The following is an 18,827-nucleotide window of genomic DNA, read 5'->3' as shown; positions in this document are numbered from 1 at the left end:
ATCACAATTCTCTAGACTGTTCTATAGTGTCCCTATTCTGCTCGTAGTTCTAGTCACACCTCGTTGATAGCTTCGTCAGCCTTTTCCCAATGTGAGCGTCTGGTTATTCTTCGCTGGCTCTCATGTCTATGCCATGCCAGCATTTTAGAAACCGGTTTAGAAACTTTGACAATTGTTCATTAGGACTCGAGGGCAGGTAGGCATACCCTATTTCACCCAGAAACATGGAAAAGATTCACCTTTTAAAGCATTCATTTTCCTTACTGCACCTGCACAGTGGTCATCGTCTCTGTGTATGTGTCTGATTTTTCATAGATGAGAACTTGTTTCAATCCGTGATACTGACTTTCTAGTCCCACCATCCTTTCTTTTACTACATTTTGTAATCCTCAGCAAAACACGTTAACATGTAGTACTTAAATTTCCTTACCTGTAAAAATATGAGCACTAGAAACGGGCTGAATATCAGTAATTTACATAAAAAGACCATGTAACCTTTATTTCGGGGCTTACAAGATGGCAATTTTATACGTTAAAAGGAAAGGTAGGGTTTGTTTTCTTTTACTGTGGTTGACGTGCTAAGGTCTTAAATACATAGTTTTTTTTCAGCAAGTGGCTTTTTTAGGTGAGGGTCACATGTCACTATAATCCTCTGGACTCGTTCCTCTCTGCATGGTCAGAGTCCAAAGGCTTGAATAGAGAAATACTTATGAAAGACAAGTGACTTCGGATCCTCCCTGTGTTTAATCGACAACAGTTTATCTAATTGTTATGCCACTTAACAATCTAACGTAGCTTCCTGCTGCTCATCATACCTTCATGCTGTATTTTTCCAATGTCAGTCACATGCTTTTTTATGAAAAAACAGAGACAATTTTTGTACAGTGCCTACATGCTATTATGTGGTCATTTTGCCTCACTAACTCAGTGAGTGTCTGTAGCAGATAACTGGGTATTGTATATTGCACAGTGAGTTATTCCATCTGCGAAGTATGAGGTCTCAAATTGTAGTGGGACTGGTTTGGGGCTTAAGGGAATGTTTGGCATGTCACATCATTTAGAATGCTGTTGTTAAGAATGCTATTATGTATTTGGCGTGTGCGTCTCCGAGGATTCGATCAGCTGTTGGTGATTGTGATCCGAGGGAACACACTGCTCCTCACCGTGGCTTAAGAAACCTTTGTATTGAATAAAGAGGAAGACGCACTTCAATCTACCTGTAACTTTGTGGAGTTTCTTCTTTTAACACAAATCCACTGCAATTGATGGGTAAGATAACTAGGTCTTTGAAAACTGCAGGCTAGTCTTGAAATGATTTAGTTGGATAAATAAATAAATAACTCATTCAACAAGGTATTTTTCAACAACTTCCAGAATACTAGTAGGTTAGACAGTTCCCCATTATCTTGGTTCAGGTCGTTTGAAAAGTTCCATCCTAGCATCCTTCTTGTTTTTTCTCTGTATCCGTTTCTCTTCAATTTGGCCTACCAAATCAACCTGGTGGTATTTGATATTAGGTTCCTGGCTGCTGGTGTTTTGAGAGATAGCTTTAGCAAGTATTCTTGACCCTTTAGCGGATTGTCTGCTTCACTCAGAGCAACTGCAGTCAGTTCAGGGATGACTTGACTTGATAAAATGCCTTTCTGGTAGGGCCAAGTTTTGTAGCTTTGTTCTGGGTGTATAGTTTTCTTTATTTCCTGTTTGAGGATGCCTGAATACTTGACGTTGCAGCGGAAAGGTGGGGCAAAACCAGTGTTCTTGAGTTGCCTCCTGTGGCGCTGTTGCCTGAGATGATGGACCTTTCTCAGCATCACAAGTTGTAGTTTAATACCTGTGAAGATAAAGAGAAGTCTGCATCAAACCAGAGGATTGGGTATTTCAATTTTAGGGGTGGGTTAGGGTTCTGCCCAGAATTTGGGATCAGGCAAAGTAAATCATTATCCTTATCGTTCCACAGTCAAACAGAATTTCCATTTTTTTGTTCAAGACACTGTTTGATGTGGCTGCAATTTTGTCCATCAAAGTCTGTTATTTTCCTTATCAGATACATTTGAATTTCATTGGCATATATATTTGGATATAGTATTGTAAGTTCGAATTTAGCACAACCAGGAAAATCATATATTTGGGAAATTGAAAAACCATTTACTGAAGCCATCGAGGTTTACATTCTGGGCTGTTTGGGACAGTCAGAAAGAAACAAATTGATCCAATTTAAGTTCTCATCTGTGACCACTACATATTGTTTGAGCTAGTTGATTAGAGTCTCTTGGTCAACTGTGTCACAGAGTTTGAGGGAATGAACACTGATGAATAGAAACTAGGGAGTTTTGATTCTTCTTGCCTGTTGGTCCTGAGAAATTTTATGAGCATCATCCTAGCAGCGATGCATGGGCTGCAGGATGGAGGGCTATGACGGTGGGTAAGGTGACAGGCCCAGGTTAGTTCTGATGGCATAAATATTTTTACTTTGTTGGTTACTTTTTTGAGTTTTAGAAGCACAAAGTCTATTGTGACAAGTCTTGGAAGTGGTTCTTTATGCAATACGCCTAAAGGTGAGCGATTAGCTGTCAAAGATATTAAACTCACAATAGAGCATTTTTCTTCTGTTTTTTGTGTTGTCCAGTTAACACTTTGAGATGCTGGCAGCTTCCCGTGACCAGTACTGTTTCATAATCTTAGCTAATTGGCTTAAGGGGGAGAAATGTGAGAATTGCAATAAATTATTGTCAGACTTCATGGCCTGGGTTGGCCACTTTCAGGTGGCTATGGCTGCTCCCAAAATAGTTTAGAGTTTCATCTGAAGCAGCCCGTGGTATGCCTCCTGTGCTTGCGCAGGAACAATACCCACTTGATATGACATACCATGATATCTTTGGTTTGTTGCAGTTGTTCAAAACAGAACATTTTCACCCTTCTCCCGATTTGAATCTTTTCCGGTCATCGAGTTCAGAGTCTGATGGTGCTTCTTAATCGCAGAAAACAACCTGAACATGGATGAAACACTATACTACATTGTATTTATTAGCACCTACATCTCATGGAAAAACATCCATACTTCAGGCAAGGAGGTGAATGTGCTCTGAACTGAAAAATGTTTTGGTCGGTTCCTGGGAGCTGTTACCTTCTTTGCTCCAGGCTCTTTCTTTATTATCCAGTCCTTTGTATTCCAGGCGACATCCACTATAGTCTGAGATGCTCGCTTCTCGCTCCAGTCCTAACTTCTAGATATTGACAGCCTTGTACTCTACAGTTAAAGATCTGCATTCACAGCACTCAAAAGCAAGCTTCTGCCCTGTAGCTTCAGTCTGGCATTAGTGATCCTCAAGTTCCTTTTAATTAAACTGCTATCTTCAAACTGTGGGACGTACCTCACCTGGGGGTCCGTAGCACTATAAGAAGGGAGGCTCCATGGCCAGGGGGCTCACTAGTGCACAACAAAGGAACACTACCTTTCTGTTTTTTGTTGTTCTTTACTAATGTTGTGGATTGACAGCAAACACAACTGCCTCTAAAAAAAAATATATATTTTTAAAGACGCAAAAAGAGGTTGTCCCACATATTGACAATGATATTTTTACCACTGTCATTGTATGAGCTAAACTTGTTTTAGGCCTCTTTGTATGGGCAGTTGTGCTTTTTCTTGGGGAGAGTCTCCTGCTCTCTGGAGAGTGCTGCAGAGTTGAGTCCAGATGCAGGATTGAGCAGAGGTGGGACACAGATAAGGTATAGGAAGACAGCTGAAGATTAAGGTTCCATGACTTTATTTAGGTTAAAAGCGATAATCTTAATGGGGCAATCAGTTCTCTTCCATTGTGCTGTTAAATTAATCACATGCCAGACCATCTCTCACCTTAGCACTCCCAACTTGTCAGAGGCATTAGCTGATGGGTAGTTAATAGGGAGTGCGCTATAATATCGGAATCGTACCACACTGTCCGAAAGTGGGACAAGTCACCCCACTGCTGAAAAAAACAGGCCTGGACATAAATGACTTAAACAACTTCAGACCCGTCTCCAACCTTCCTCTTTTCAAAATCCTAGAAAGATGTGTACTCCAACAATTAACTCAGCACTTGGACAATACCAACCTCCTTGACTCATCAGTCGGGATTCAGGAAAGGGTGCAGCACGGAAACCGCAATCCTCAACATGATTGATGACATACACAAATCACTGGACTCAGACCAATGTTGTCTCCTCATTCTCCTAGACCTATCGGCAGCATTCGACACAGTTGATCACAAACCTCTCCTCAAAGCTCTTGAAGAAAGGGCCGCTCTAGACGAGGTGGTCCTCAACTGGTTCTCCTCATTCTTGCACAACCGCCCCAGAGAATCAAAATCCGAAGCTTTGAATCTGACCTTCACCCAGTTAAGAGGGGAGTGCCCCAAAGATCAGTGCTCTTCCCTCAACATTTACATGGAACCCCTCACCACCCTACTCAGAAAAGCTAACATCCCCTTCCACCTCTACGCTGATAATACCCAAATCTACTTGGAAATCTCCTCTGCTAAAGACATTCATAGACTCAATGAAACACTAAGGGAAGTACAACGTTGGCTGTCAAGCAATCACTTAAAACTGAACCCGGACAAAACTGAACTACTCCTCATCTCGAACAAAGAAGAGAACCCACAAATGGTCGAGTGGTTAAAAGATATTGATGCGCTCAATGGGAACCTCACCCTGGCTGACTCATTTAAATCATTAGGCATCACGCTAGACTCCAAACTAGACATGACCAAACACATTAAGCTCTCGGCTAAGAGCGCTTTCCTTGACCTGAAGCTAGCTACTAAACAAAATAAAAGCTTTCATTCCTTCAAAAGATCTCCAACAAGCCACCCAAGCATTGGTTCTGTCAAGACTGGACTATAGAAACGCAGTCTTCTCAGGAATAGCCAAAACTCATCTTGCTCCTCTGAAAACAATCCTCAATGCGGCTGCCGGAATGGTCACTGAAATGAAGAAATTTGATCACATCTCTCCTGCACTAAAAGAACTCAAGTGGCTACCATAGAAATGCGGGCTAATTTCAGAACATCCTGCCTCACCCACAAAGTCCTTCTCACAAGCCAACCCGAATATCTGGCGTCCCAACTCAAAAAAGCAGGTCCGAACAGGAACCTCAGAAACTCTTAATACCCTACTTCTTATCCCGCTAAAAGCTCGAACAAAAAAGCGCGGCCAGGTCCTTTGCCGGATATGCGCCCAAAATATGGAACTCTAGCCCCTCCGACATCAGAACTATTCTCTCCTTACCTAAATTCAAAAGTCGGCTCAAAATCCTTTTCCTCGACCGTTCCCCATCTATCAGATAGGCGCAGGCGGAGTGTTTAAAGTGACATTGCTCCTCTCTCGGATGCAGATTTTCTAGACCCTGTACCAGAACTCTTCAACATTCTCTCTACTACGATTCTTATCCTGAATGCCTCGCTTTATTGTAATAGTGCTTTCTTTTGCACTGCTCTGTAATTGTTGTGAAGCGCCCGATACCCGCCGGTCAGGCAGCGCTATATAAAACTTCTTAAATAACATTTTTTAAAACATAATAGGAAAAAGGAAGTGATAGGAGTGGTATGGGCAGCAATACAAGTGGGGCAATAGTATGTGAGCGGGCAGTGAAAGTTTGGTGGGCACTGGCAGGCGAGAAAGGCAGTGGCAGGGGGCAGCAACCGAGACAGGGAAGAGGTAGGATATATATACAGTTAATGATAGGCGAGAGAAAGTTAAATTCAGTGAAAAAGACTTAGTACATGGATGGATAAGAGAGGTAAGTGTTGACAGGAGAAATTAGGAGACGTGGGCAGTGATGGAGGGAAGTGGGACATGACGGATGGGGTGGGCAGTGACAGAAAATGTGGACACTGACAGGAGAGATGGACACTGTTCAGTAAATAAGTTAGTGACAGCAGAGGTAGGCATGGAGTTGCGAGGTATTAATTGACAGGATAAGTGAATACTGACTGGATGAAGGGGAAGTGACAGGAGAGTAGTGAACATGTGAGAGGACCAGTTTCGGGAGAGGTCTACATTGACAGAAAAGGTGGACACGGACGTTTGAGAAGGTAACCATGATGGGAGAGAGGGACTGTATGGTATATTTGAATGGTGACGTAGGAAGGGATGAGGGAAGTGTGTTCTGATTGATGATGGAGCTGTGACCAGAGCGGGCGCCATGATTGCCATAAATAAGAATGGCGGGGATCATTAAGAGGAGATGAGAGGAAAGTCTCAGGCCTATATCCATGGTGCCCAGTAAAATCTCCACTGGACGTGTGTTTAAAGCACTTTTGTCATCGCATGCTTCTCATCTGTTAAAGCTTGAGGGAGATCTAACAAAAAATATTTTATGCACTCGGGCTCGACAGTGCAAAGTTTGAAAATCACTGTTTTAAAGGAACTGGTCTTATGAAAGGAATTCATCCCAGAAGGTTTTTGTATGCCTTTTTGGTTATCCTTATGATTCTTTTAAACTTATTTTCTAAATTAAACCTGCCTTGTGTCAAGCTAACACCACCCTGCAGTCAGCTGACCTTTCTCCAAGACATTGAACACCACATACTTTTGAGGGGAAAGCGGGACCAGGAAATGATGAGGAAAAATTGTCGGCAAGGGGAAGGGATGGTGAGGGACAAGCTAAATCTAGGACATGAGCTAAACAGATTTTGGACGTTTATTTAGTCTAAACTTTTTGAGTGGCATTCTGGTCTATGAGACACTTTGAGACAGGATAACATGGTGACAACAGTGGGACCTTCCAAATAATTTTCTTCAGTCAGCTTGAGAAGCATACAGGGATGTAGCTCTTCTTCTGTTATGTAGGTCAAGTATTTTTCTGCAGTGACGCATACATCTCAATCAGCAGTGGCTGTCGAGCTATGTGATCCATAGGTTTGTGGTCTTGTTCTAGCCTTTGAATGATGGTGCAGTTTTATACGTGCAGACTCGTGCCCACCTTTTTGACGAGGGTAAAAACTGACTTTTAGGTTCCAGAAATGATGAGCCATGTCTGATGGTCTGTCAAAATGATGAAATGTTTTTATAGACAAAGAGATGATATTCCCCACCTTCTAATGATGCATTAACAGCTTCAATGATGTGAAGTCTTACTTTCATCTTCCCGAAGATTGCGAATGGCTTGAGAAACCGCTGTAGGATTGTTGGCTTGTCATCAACCAAGTAGAGAATGGCTAGTTACTTTATTTTTTCTACAGTATGAAAACTAAGCAGGCAAATGGGTCCACCTATAACAAGAATGTTAGAATATTTTGCCCCTGAACATTAGTGTCCTGGAGATGATCCCTACACTTTTGGAGGTTTCCTGGCCATCCAAGTAAAGAACTGGACATCCACAGGTTGTGAAGATAGTTTGTTTGACATTTTATGATATTTTGTTATGCAGATGTAGTTGAGGGATGCCCCATCGTTTAGCATAAATGTCTGGTGGTCATTGGGTGGTCCCCCATCATCATGTCGTGTGACTCTGGTTTATTTTTGTCACATTCATTTGTCATCATAAATAAGCATTCATTGCTGCCTTGTGTGGTGCTATTTCTGAAGACAGTGTTGACTGGGGACTGCCAGTTCTTGACGCTCGGCTTGAGTTGTCTTTTCTGTTCTTAACTGCTCTGGCATGCTAACAAGTTGATCTTCCTTTTGTCTTAGCACAAAGTCCTGAGCTGTATGCTCTGTAGATACCTTGATAGTGGTTTTCTTTTTCACTCTGCCTGCATTCTTGCCTCATGACTGAGCATAGGCCGTCATAAGAATGACTGCCCATATCGATGGTGGGTTTTTCCTTTCTTAGGCTTGTCCTTTTGTCTGTGTTTGTCATTTTCCTTCCACTGAGATCTTCATATGGCATTTTGTCTTGCTTCCTCGCTTTATGATCCTGGAGGTGAAATTCTTGTTCTCATTTTGTCAGTCTTTTCCTTCTGAATCTTCTTTGCTTGATGCTTCACAAGGATTCATACTAGCTGATTTAGTCTCCTTGGTTCTAATTTTCTTGATTTATCAGATTAAACATGTTCTGCTCATAGTCCACAGTTTTTGGGCAATAATGTAGTATTCAGAGTTGTTTTCAGCTTGTGCTAAGTTTTTTCACGTGTTCCTCCTTGAAAGATCTGTGAATATCCATCCCTGCCACGTTTTTCATTGTGAGCAGCATGTCTGTTTCTACTTTTTCGTCTATGATGTAACCAGATTCCTCTAACCACTCTGCATTTGGAGCTAAAACCGCACCCTGAGGTGATAATGGCTCCGGGGCACACAGGTATGTGGCAAACTCTTTCTTTAGGTCTCACCTAGACAGTGCTTGCAAGCTGTCTCTTCAAGACCTGCTTTATGTACAATACAGGCTTTAAGCACCATCCGTCTTTTTAATTGGTTCCTCTTACTGTCCTCTATAAATACTGGCTTATGTTTGGTGAATACACTTATTAGTACCTCCTTTTGGACTTTTGAAAGGCAAGAGCTGTTGGTTATGCCAATGCTTGTTTTATTTTGCTCAGTGTCTCCATCTCTCTTCTGTAATTTATTATCTCAACAGTTTGTTGATCAGTGTATGGTAAGACAAGTGTTACTGTTGGTAACTAACAGAATAGATTTCCAGAACGGTGATGGATTAAACCCAGATCTTTTGACTGGGTTTGAGTGTTTGATTGATTCAGATGCTCCGTCCATCACCACCCCCTTTTGTACCGCTTTTGGCCGCCATAAGTGTGGCAGGGTATGCTCAGACGTGAGTCCCTTGCTCACTTTGCTACTGGATTCAAGCAAGCCGGGCTGAAGTCGGCTGGAATGCCAGAAACCGGTCCTCGGAAGCTTGTTTCCGGTCCAGGGAAGACATGGCTTGGCAGTTCGGGCTGGACTGTTCCCATGAGGCACAGGGTCAGACTGATTTGCATATGGCCATGTCTGAACTGGAGTGGCAGAGTGGGCTAAAGAACGGGGATGGATTAAACCCAGATCTTTTGACTGGGTGCGAGTGTTTGATTGATTCAGATGTTCCGTCCATCACCACCCCCTTTTGTACCGCTTTTGGCTGCCATAAGTGTGGCAGGGTATGCTCAGACATGAGTCCCTTGCTCACTTTGCCACTGGATTCAAGCAAGCCGGGCTGAAGATAGCTGGAATGCCAGAAACCAGTCCTCGGAAGCTTGTTTCCGGTCCAGGGAAGACATGGCTTGGCAGTTCGGGCTGGACTGTTCCCATGAGGCACAGGGTCAGACTGATTTGCATATGGCCATGTCTGAACTGGGATGGCAGAGTGGGCTAAAGAACGGTGATGAATTAAACCCAGATCTTTTGACTGGGTGTGAGGGTTTGATTGATTCAGATGCTCCGTCCCTCACTGCCCTCTTTTGTACCGCGCCATAGAAGCCGGCATGACCAAAGGATACAGGACACAGGGGGGAAACAACGGCATGGAGCCAGAGATCGACCGCCGAGACCCATGAGGGAACGGCTGTCGAGAAATCAATGCTGGCGCCAGAGGTAAAAAAAAAAAAAAAAGAGTACGAGCCCCAAAACAGGACCGCAACACGCGCCCCCCCACCCGCCCATACTGGGAAAAAAAGGAGCAGAGTGCGCCGGCCACGCAACCGGCTTAATAACCCAGCGCGGAAACCAGCAAAACACGACCGGGGAGAGAGCCTGGAGAGGACACCCCGGCCGCCCCCCCTGTAGACCCGTGGCACACTGAAGCGGAGCCTAACCGATTCAAGAGACCAGGGGAAGAAAGGGGGCAATAGTCTTGATCCTAGGGTCCGCTAGAGCGGGACTGCCAATCCAAGACCCAAGTACCTGCTAGAGCAGGCACCCTTACCTGACAGCGTCTCTGGAGAGAATCGCGCAGAACTAAAAAAACAGGCTCATGGTTGGGCCGGCCCGCCTCTAATTGAGGTCAAGGGGGACCTGGGTCGGCCATATTGGGAGGGGATGGGAGGCTCTTTTGCTTTGGAGAGTTCTGGTGTGGAGCTGAAGCTCACTTTGTAAGTCATGTGGCGAGGAAGACTGACGAGGAGGTAATGTAAAGATTCTTTTGTTTTAAAACATTATTTAAAGTTGACCAATTAAATATACAATTTAAAATTTTGACAGTAAACAAATGGAAAATCCAACACACGAACGTCTTTTTCGGAAGTCTTTATTTAGAAGAAATCCAGTCTGTCCTATGTGAACATTTTATTATGTTGACATTTTCACTGAAATAGTTAAAGGGGTTTTTCGATCCACAGCCTGGCCGCCAATGTACTGTGTTCGTCGCCATTCTTTTCCAAGTTCTCGGACACGTCTTAGCTGTTGCTGGATACTACATATCTCGTCCGGTGTTAGGTCCGAGCAGTGCACAGGTTTCCTGGGTGGCTTTGAACATCACCAACCAAAGTGACTATGCCTGTCCCTTTACTCGGGGACGGATGGCAGCTCGAAATCCTGTTGTGCATCAGTTGCGGCCGGCAAAATGGTCGGGTGGGTTCGCGGGGGGGGGGGGGAGGAAGTGGGACGGATAAAAATAAAATAATAACACGTTACTAATCATACTGGGGCTCCCCGCTGGTGCCCTCCCAGACCCCGGCTGTTGCTGCCGTTTCCTGTCACCTATAGTAGCACAGTAAACACGATGTGACAATGTGTACTCGACGAGAAGGCTCGGACTTCATGCTCGTTCCTGGTACCGCCTACGTCTCAGCCAATCGAGATGCTGCTCTAGCAGCAGTGCCAGGATTGGCTAGAGCAGTAGTGCAAATGTTCTGTTTAGGGATTTAAAAAATTTGCAACCGGCCTGACATGCGCACAAGGCTGCTCATTAGAAGAGCGGCATGGAACAACCCTCGCTCCTCTAATGAGCAGCCTAGTGCACATGTTCAGGGCTGGTAGCAAAATGTTTATGCCCTAAACCGGACATGCACACTTTTGCTGACCGCTGACCTGATACATATATAATGGTTGATGCCAGTGCACTTGCACTGAACTCCTGCAGTGCTGCCCCGTCCCCTTCTGAGCCGACTGCCTTCGGCATCCTGGGATTGTAATTGCAAATATGAGTGAGAGACTGAGAGTGACGGCAATAGCACGCACGCTTGTTACTCAACTCGACTCGTGCGGCCTGCCTCAAATTAATTAGTGGGGCAACGCCCAAGCGCCCTAGTAGATGCACCTCCCCTGTTGCGCATGTGGCTCGTTGTCCTGCCCTGTCCTTCAGAAGTGGAGGTGCTGAAACTGGCAGCTGGGAAGGTCAAGAGCCCCTTTCTTAAATTGCACCCTTTAAAAAGAATCCCGGCGTAGTATATTGCTTCTTTGTTTTGGGAGATTGTTGCTCTGGGAGGATACCAGAGCCCTGTAAGCTCCCAGTCTGCGGTATTTAATTTCTTAGTCTTTTTCCATCGGATACAGCAGACCCTAGCAAGGGGCACCTAGCGAGAGGGCGTCTTATATTTTTTATTTATGGTGTTTTATCAAGTGCCTCAAGGTCACTTACAAGTGCTGCAATGATGGAATTCTGGGTGTTAATAAGGCATTTCTAGACTCTGCATTTAGCTTGTAATGAAATCTTTCATCTGAAGTTTTTAGGAGTTCTGAGTGTACTTCTCGCTAAACCCCTACTCTCCTTCGCCTGTGTCTGGACACGTGTAGGTCCATCTGTCAAGGGCTGGTATTTAGGTGATGCGAAGGCAAGAGCACTCTTCTTAACACTAAGATAGTGCCTGCCACTTTTGGTATTATTCCCTTCTCCAGAATGGAACCGAAGTGAGGAACTGCTTGAAAAGCTGAATGGAAACAACCAGATCTCAAGAAGGAAAACTGGAAACCAGACAGAAACCCCTTAGAAAAACCACTCGGGTTAAAGAGCAACAAAAAGATCCAGAAGGTAAGGAAGACAAATCCTAGAGCTGAAGATGCACGAATGGGGATTCTTCTGCAGCAAGCAGCTAACTGGAGCTAGCATGTTGCTATGCACAGGATAGTCCGTCCCTTCTCCTTTTATAGAGAAGGTGGATGGACTGATCAGGAATAGGCCTGTTCAGCCTCCTATTATAGAGAAGTTGGATGGATTGATCAGGAAATAGACCTAAAGGGAGGAAGCGGATAAACTACTATCTTAGATAGGAGGAGGAAAATATTACTTAATTAAATCTATGGTCAATTTGCCAATAATGAATATCAGGTCTGGATTAATTTCCCATATTTGGGTCTCAAATGGAGTGCAAGGTGCAGAAACATAGAGACCAGAAAGCAACCAACCCACCCGTCTCCAAAAGGCGCTACTGGAACAAAACCTCCATACACCAAGGCCTCCCCTTTTCCGCAGATCTGCCGCTGCAGATGGCGGGGTACCAGGACCCAGGAGGCACCCACCACATGTTGACCAGTGATGGCGTATACAGAAACTAAGGAATGGCTGCCATATCACAAGGTACTAAGGGTGAGTGGTAGCCAAAAAAATAGTGAGAGATGCAGGCTGTGGGCGCCTGTAAAATAGATACTTTTATGTATCCTTCACTCTGTTCACTGAGTGAAAACTTTTTTGCGCACACAACACCATATTTTTACTTTCTTTTTCTTTTTCTATAATAAACTGTAAAGTCTGAACAATCTGTCTACATGGTCTTGGTTCACACACTACATTCAGTATTTTCTTGGCAAGTAAGGTCAAATAAATTGTATTTATTTTTTAGTGAATTTCTAGTGAAAAATTGTTCTGACATACTACTGTCTGCACAGCAGGCTGGTAGGCACCCACATTGAAACAAACGTGCACTTACTGAGATACAGCCATGTGGGAGTGGATACCGCTTAGATGCCCTGGTAAGAGCAGGAGTGGCCCTTCAACTTGGGGATGTACTGGGAATGGGCAGCTTCATCACGGAGTCCTGTCTTTAGCTGTCTGGAATTCAGAGAAGACACTGGACCTTAAAAATCATAGTGATCTTGTAAAGACGCTTTTTTTCTCTTGAACCACCATGGGAGCCGGAATTTGAGATGAATGGTAATAGAAACTCCTGTGATTAGTGAAGGTAGTGCAGAATCCTATACCTAAGGTGAGGTATTTGTTCTGACTTATCATTCACTGGGTGAATGGCCTCCAGTGGAGAAGTAATCCAGAGGGGAATCCAATGGCAGCATTTCCTCCAAAATAGGGATAGTATGAGGGAGGAAATTGAACTAGCGAATGAACTTTCTCCAGAAAGGACCTGAATTGCATCTTATGTATTCCAACATCTTCAACGCATCGACAAAGGTACGAAGCGCTATATTAATACAATTTCAATGTTTTCTCCCCATTTAGTATGTAATACAGATCCACAATGCCCCTCAATTCTCCTCTCTCTCAACCAATCGCCCACAATGGAATAGAAAACTTCTAGGTCATTTGTATCTAAAGCACATTGCGGACTTCATGTTCCAAAGGATTTTATCTTGTGTAGATATATGCAGAATGCAGTGAATTTGCAGTATATTCAGAAAGTATATGTTATGCACGATATTTACATTCAAAAAGGATCTTACACAGATTACAGATTTTAAATTACTTTCATAATCTTCCAGCCTTGTGCATGTATGGGTAAAAATAATTCTTTATTCTGTTTTTCAAAAGTTGATAGCATTGTAATAACTATAGGTTCATTATTTGCCACCTTCTGTTGGTCCATCGCAAGGAGGATGGAAGGTGAACATGGGTGTACGTGTCCCTTGTTATTCCTCGGCCATCATCCTTTGTTTCTGGCAGGAGTACTCAAGTGCACTTGTTATGGGTGTCCAAAGCTCCAGATACACCCTTATGTTAAACATATCTGACCCTGCTGTGCAATAGCGCAGCTGTAATCAAGAACAAGTGTGAACCCTGAAACCACTAGTGACCCTGGTTTACGAAGTTATAGTTTACACAACAGTGGCCCCTAATCTGCAAATAGTAATAAGCAAATGAAGTAGAATAGCAGGCAGTGCTTAGGCACTGAATAATTAGAGAACAACAATCAATATTGAACAATATTTGTGGTGAAAAACGTGCTAGATGCTCCTACTTGACAGAAATAGCGTAAGGCAAATTTGCTCCACTAATTGGCAGAAAGATCTATTCTTGAGCGAGAGGTCGCCATCCCCTTCAGTAGCACTATCTCACTGCAGCTTTGTGCACAGAAGAATCCTGTTGTGTCGTGTAAAGCTGTACCACCTACATTGCTGCAGATGAAGTACTGCGCTATCGGTTCTGTGTTCGTTATTTTTATTTTATTATCTTATGGAGCATAAGTTCCAACCAGCTTAGATTAAGAGCGACGGACTGAATTGGTGTGAAAAACATAGAACAAAATATTTGGGCACAATTTGCCTTTTCTTATGCACGCTTGAGCAAGACTTCTTGTTATAGAATTGTAGTAATAGCTCCATTTCCAGCTGAAGTCAGAACATGAGTTATCTTTGAAGTATTCTAACAGGCAGGTGGCCATGTGTGGCTTGGATAAGAGGTCTGCAGCTTGGGTATCTGCAGAAAGTCCCCTTTCTGAACTGAGTGGACAGAATCTGCTCAGCATCGGTGAGTAGGCCAAGTCATAGACCTTCACTTTCTATAAGGAAGTGGTCTTCGGCGCATGCCTCAATCTTGGAGGTGGAGGAGTTTGCTTTGCTCTGCAAAGGAGCCTTAGAGGTGGTGCCCCCAGGAGGAGTTTATCCTCTTTTCCCCCTGTTTTCCACAAAGAATCCTCTGATCTATTCTGGACAAGAGGCTCTCAGCTTTTTCATTCAGCAGGGCACGTTCAGAATTCTGCCCTTGAGTCAGGTGTTACTGGATCTCACTATGAGGGATCGGATAGTGTCTCCTGTTTCCATCTTCCACTATTTCCTGCTTGTGTTGGTTCTGTATCGCAGTGGGATCCCAGCAGTACCAGTCGGTTGATGTACCTCTCAAGCACCCCACCTGCTTCATGGTGGGCAGTGGTTTTAGTCCTCAACAGTCGCAGGCCATTCTACTTAAATATGTATTTTCGTTGAGCTCTGGTGCTCATATGAGAGAGATGATGGCGCAAAGCCTTAGGTCATTGTCGGAGTAATGCTTACACATAACCAAACCCTGAAGTTCTTTAAGCCTCAGTTTTAGGGAACATTATTAAAATTCTTTTGGACACACACTCACCACCCAATATCTCAACATATTGGATGGTGTGGGTTTGTGGACCTTGCATTGGGAAGCCTTACTCTGGTTGATGCTATTTTATCAGATGATCTTAAATTGTGTTATCGTCTAGAACATATGAGGCAATCTGTCCCTAAAGAGATTAGATAGACCGCAAATAAATGACCATAATCAATTAAATAGGCTATCTTGGGTCCATGAGGGTGTATTAAATAATCAAAAGCCAATACAGAAGGCAAATATAATGCTTAATTAAAATGCATGACAAAACAAATAAGGGAAATTCGCATTAGACTTGATTAAATGCAGCAGGATTGGGGCATGAAGTCCAGCCTCAGAGTAAAATACTCTTAGTCCTAAGCAAGAGACACACTGACAAGGGACCGTTCTCAAACAGTCGGCAAAAACCAGACTGGCTTGCCTTCAATTTTGGGTTCTGTTACAGCAAAACACACAGCAAAAGTTGCATTTTATAAGATTAACTAAATATTTCAGGAATCAGCCAATCGCAATATAGCAATGTGCAAAAATATCTATCGGAATAAAATAATAATTCACCCCTATTTAATCCTATGTCAGTGGATGTGAGATTACGAATGTAGCTACACACAAAACAATGCCTAGCTTTTAAATGAATAGGCTTAGAGAGGTGCTAGCATGGAGAAACCTTGGACAGTTACAGTAGCAAGGACAGCTTCCTGTAATCCTTCAAGAACAGCGTGTCAATTCAGAGTATGTCATTAGTGCACATTTTGCTATGTGCCATGAGAGAAGAAATAAAAACGTACACGTCATAGATGCTTTAAGATTCAAGGTAGAGCCAGGACTAGTTTGGGCCTAATGTAGCCAAGCACAGGAAAATACACTTTTGTAAAATGCTGTGTTTTCGTTTTCAGTGCAGATTTCACGATGGTAAGCAAAAAAACAAAAGAAATTTTGGATACTTATACCATTTTTAAAACCTATGCCAACTTATGCTCTCTGCCATTAACTGTCATCAATTGTGAGGTTGGATTGGATTTTAGGCACTAAGGGCTCCATCATAAGGGCAAACATCAGGGGTGACAAGGGTCAAAACTGCTGTGTGCCTCAAGTAAACCTGATTGTTTGGGGAAAAAGAAGCGTTGTTTCTGAGTTTAGCAGCGGGCTTCTGAAAATTAGCAAGGATGTTAGCATATTGGATCCTAGATGGATCCTATCCAGAACCCTAGAGAGATAACCCTAGTCACCATTGTCGAATGCCTTTGCGGCGCTGAGAGAGAGCGGGGCTATTGGTTGCTTTCGCTATTCTGTCATCTCCATCAAGGCCAATGCCAATCGTGTATTATCGTTCGCCTGCCAATTACGTATGAAACCAGACTGAGTAGGCGCAATAAGAGAGGGCTAGACATGGTGAAGGTGTGCCATGAGCATTGAGTCGAATATTTTCACATCACAATACTCCCACTGCTAAAAGGCAGTAAGACTGACTGTTGTAGTGCAAACACTGAGCACTTATCTGTGTTGAGCCATTTGGGAGGGGACAGGAACTGATGCCTTAACTAACGAGCATTGGAAAAGCCAATAGGTCTTGCCTTTTGGACCTTATAAATGTGTAGACATCCAGCAGATTATCCTGGGTGCTGTGCCGTCAGTGATTGAAGAGCTATACAATTACTACACACTGTTTTTTTACAGAGAGCACCCAATGAATAATGCATTGTTTACAGTCTGTGTCTGGCTGCACTGAGCTTATGATACACTATTTACAGCCAAATACATACTTGGAAAATATTCCACCCAACATTTAAGCAATAACAGAAAAGATTAAGAGCACTGTTTATTATTACTCGAGAATCTATTACGTGCAATTAAAATAAAGGTCTAAAACCAGTCCTGTAGCATATCCTGACCACGTGTCATGGCTCCAGCAGTGCCGTATGCTTTCAGGTGTGAACTGGAGACTGCCACTTGGTTGGAAATACCGAGCTTACGACAGGCTACAGCCTGGGCGAGGGCACACTGATGGGAAGAGTTTATACAAGCCCTCAGGCCAAAAGATGGATTTCATTTGGGCCAACGTGTGATGAAATTGAGTACTATCATATAAAGTAATGTTTCCAAGAAAGCTCTAGGTACAATGTAGTCAAATCGAGGATGCAACAATAATATAATATTTGTCTGGTGCAAGCTGCTGTGGTCTCCCTGCTTTGCGTCATAGCAAGCCAGGCGTGTCAATTGCAGACTTCAGCATAGGGTGACCAACTGGCATCGGTGCAAATTCAGGACAGTGAGTGTAAAAATTCAGGACAAAGGGTCAAAATTCAAGACACAAATTCAGGACAGGAGGTCAAAATTCACGACAAAACTTCAGGACAATTGGATAAGTTTTACAGACATATCCGAGGTCATGCAATAGTATATAAGTAAGCCCAGCCATATCCAAACATATTCAACCATTTGCAAACCTATCCATCATGTATGCTCCCATCTATTATTCCACTCATCCATCCCTTCATTCATCCTTTCACTCATCTATCCATTATCCATCCATCCACTCTTTCACCCTATCCATCTGTACACTCATCCATCCACTCTTCTACCCATCCATCCACTCATCCATCCAGCCATTTACCTTTTCACCCATCCAGTTATCCTTTCCCTTACTTATCTATCCACCCAGTCACTCAATTTTCCACCCATCCACCATTTCAGTCATCCATCCATCCTACCTTTCTCTCTCCATCAACGCTTTCACTTAGCAATCTTTCCTTCCATCCACCCACCCACCCACCCATCCATCTACTCATCCACTCATGATCCATTGACCCCATCACTCATCCATTTATCCCTTCACTCATCTATTCGTCCTTTTGTACATCTACCCTCCCTTTCACTCACTCATCCATCCTTACATCCACCCTTTCACTCATCCATCCATTCCTTCACCCTTGCACTTATCAATGTATCATTCCATCCATCATTTCACTCATCCATCCACCCACTCACTCATCATCCACCTTTTCACTAATCCATCCTTTTACTCATCCATCCACCCATCCAGCTACCCTTCCAGCCATACATCCAGCTATTTACCTTTTCTCTCTTCAATCCTTCCACTCACTCACCAATCCATCCATCCTCTCTCATTATCCATCTATTCAATCTTTCATTCATCCATTCACCCTTTCACAAATTCATCCAGCCAGCCATCCATCCATCCCTTCACTTACTCACTCGCCTACCTTTTCATATTTAATTTTGAGCTGAACCTTTTTTAGAAAAGGCCCATCAAGAACTTCACCCTCGCTGCAGGAGCCATTCCAGGACTGGGACAAAAGCCACCCAGGGCAGAGACAGGAGCCATCACAGGCGGGGGTTGGGGGGGGACAGGAGCCATCACAGGAGGGGGAACAGGATCCACCGGGGTGGGCATGCAGCATTCTAGTATCATCTTGGTCTCTTCCAGGGTGGGGTAGGGCTCCTCCCTCCCTCCTGGACAAGACAACGTGAAGACAGGTTTTCTTTCCTAAATGTTTGTTTTGCCATCCCCCACCGTGATGTACAGTACTTAAAAGAGATACTCCGAGAGAACTGATTTAACTGATTATCCTCAATACTTTATTAATCCGTGTGGGTGCGATTGTGCCATTTCTTTATTTTATTACATTATAGACTGCAAGTTTGAAGAACCGAGGTTTATGTACAATTT

At 43.6% G+C, this 18,827-nt stretch overlaps 1 protein-coding gene across 3 annotated transcripts in view; it reads left to right on the top strand.

The window, feature by feature from the left end:
• SSH2 (slingshot protein phosphatase 2) overlaps nt 1-18,827 on the top strand; it is a 710,072-nt gene that overhangs the window by 200,566 nt on the left and 490,679 nt on the right. The gene's annotated exons all lie outside the window — the stretch shown is intronic.

The sequence above is a fragment of the Lissotriton vulgaris genome, chromosome 2_1 (genome assembly GCF_964263255.1).
Source record: "Lissotriton vulgaris chromosome 2_1, aLisVul1.2, whole genome shotgun sequence".
NCBI classification, from domain to species: Eukaryota; Metazoa; Chordata; class Amphibia; order Caudata; family Salamandridae; genus Lissotriton; species Lissotriton vulgaris.
Note: the sequence above shows the minus strand (reverse complement) of the source record. Positions and strands in the feature narration are given on the sequence as shown.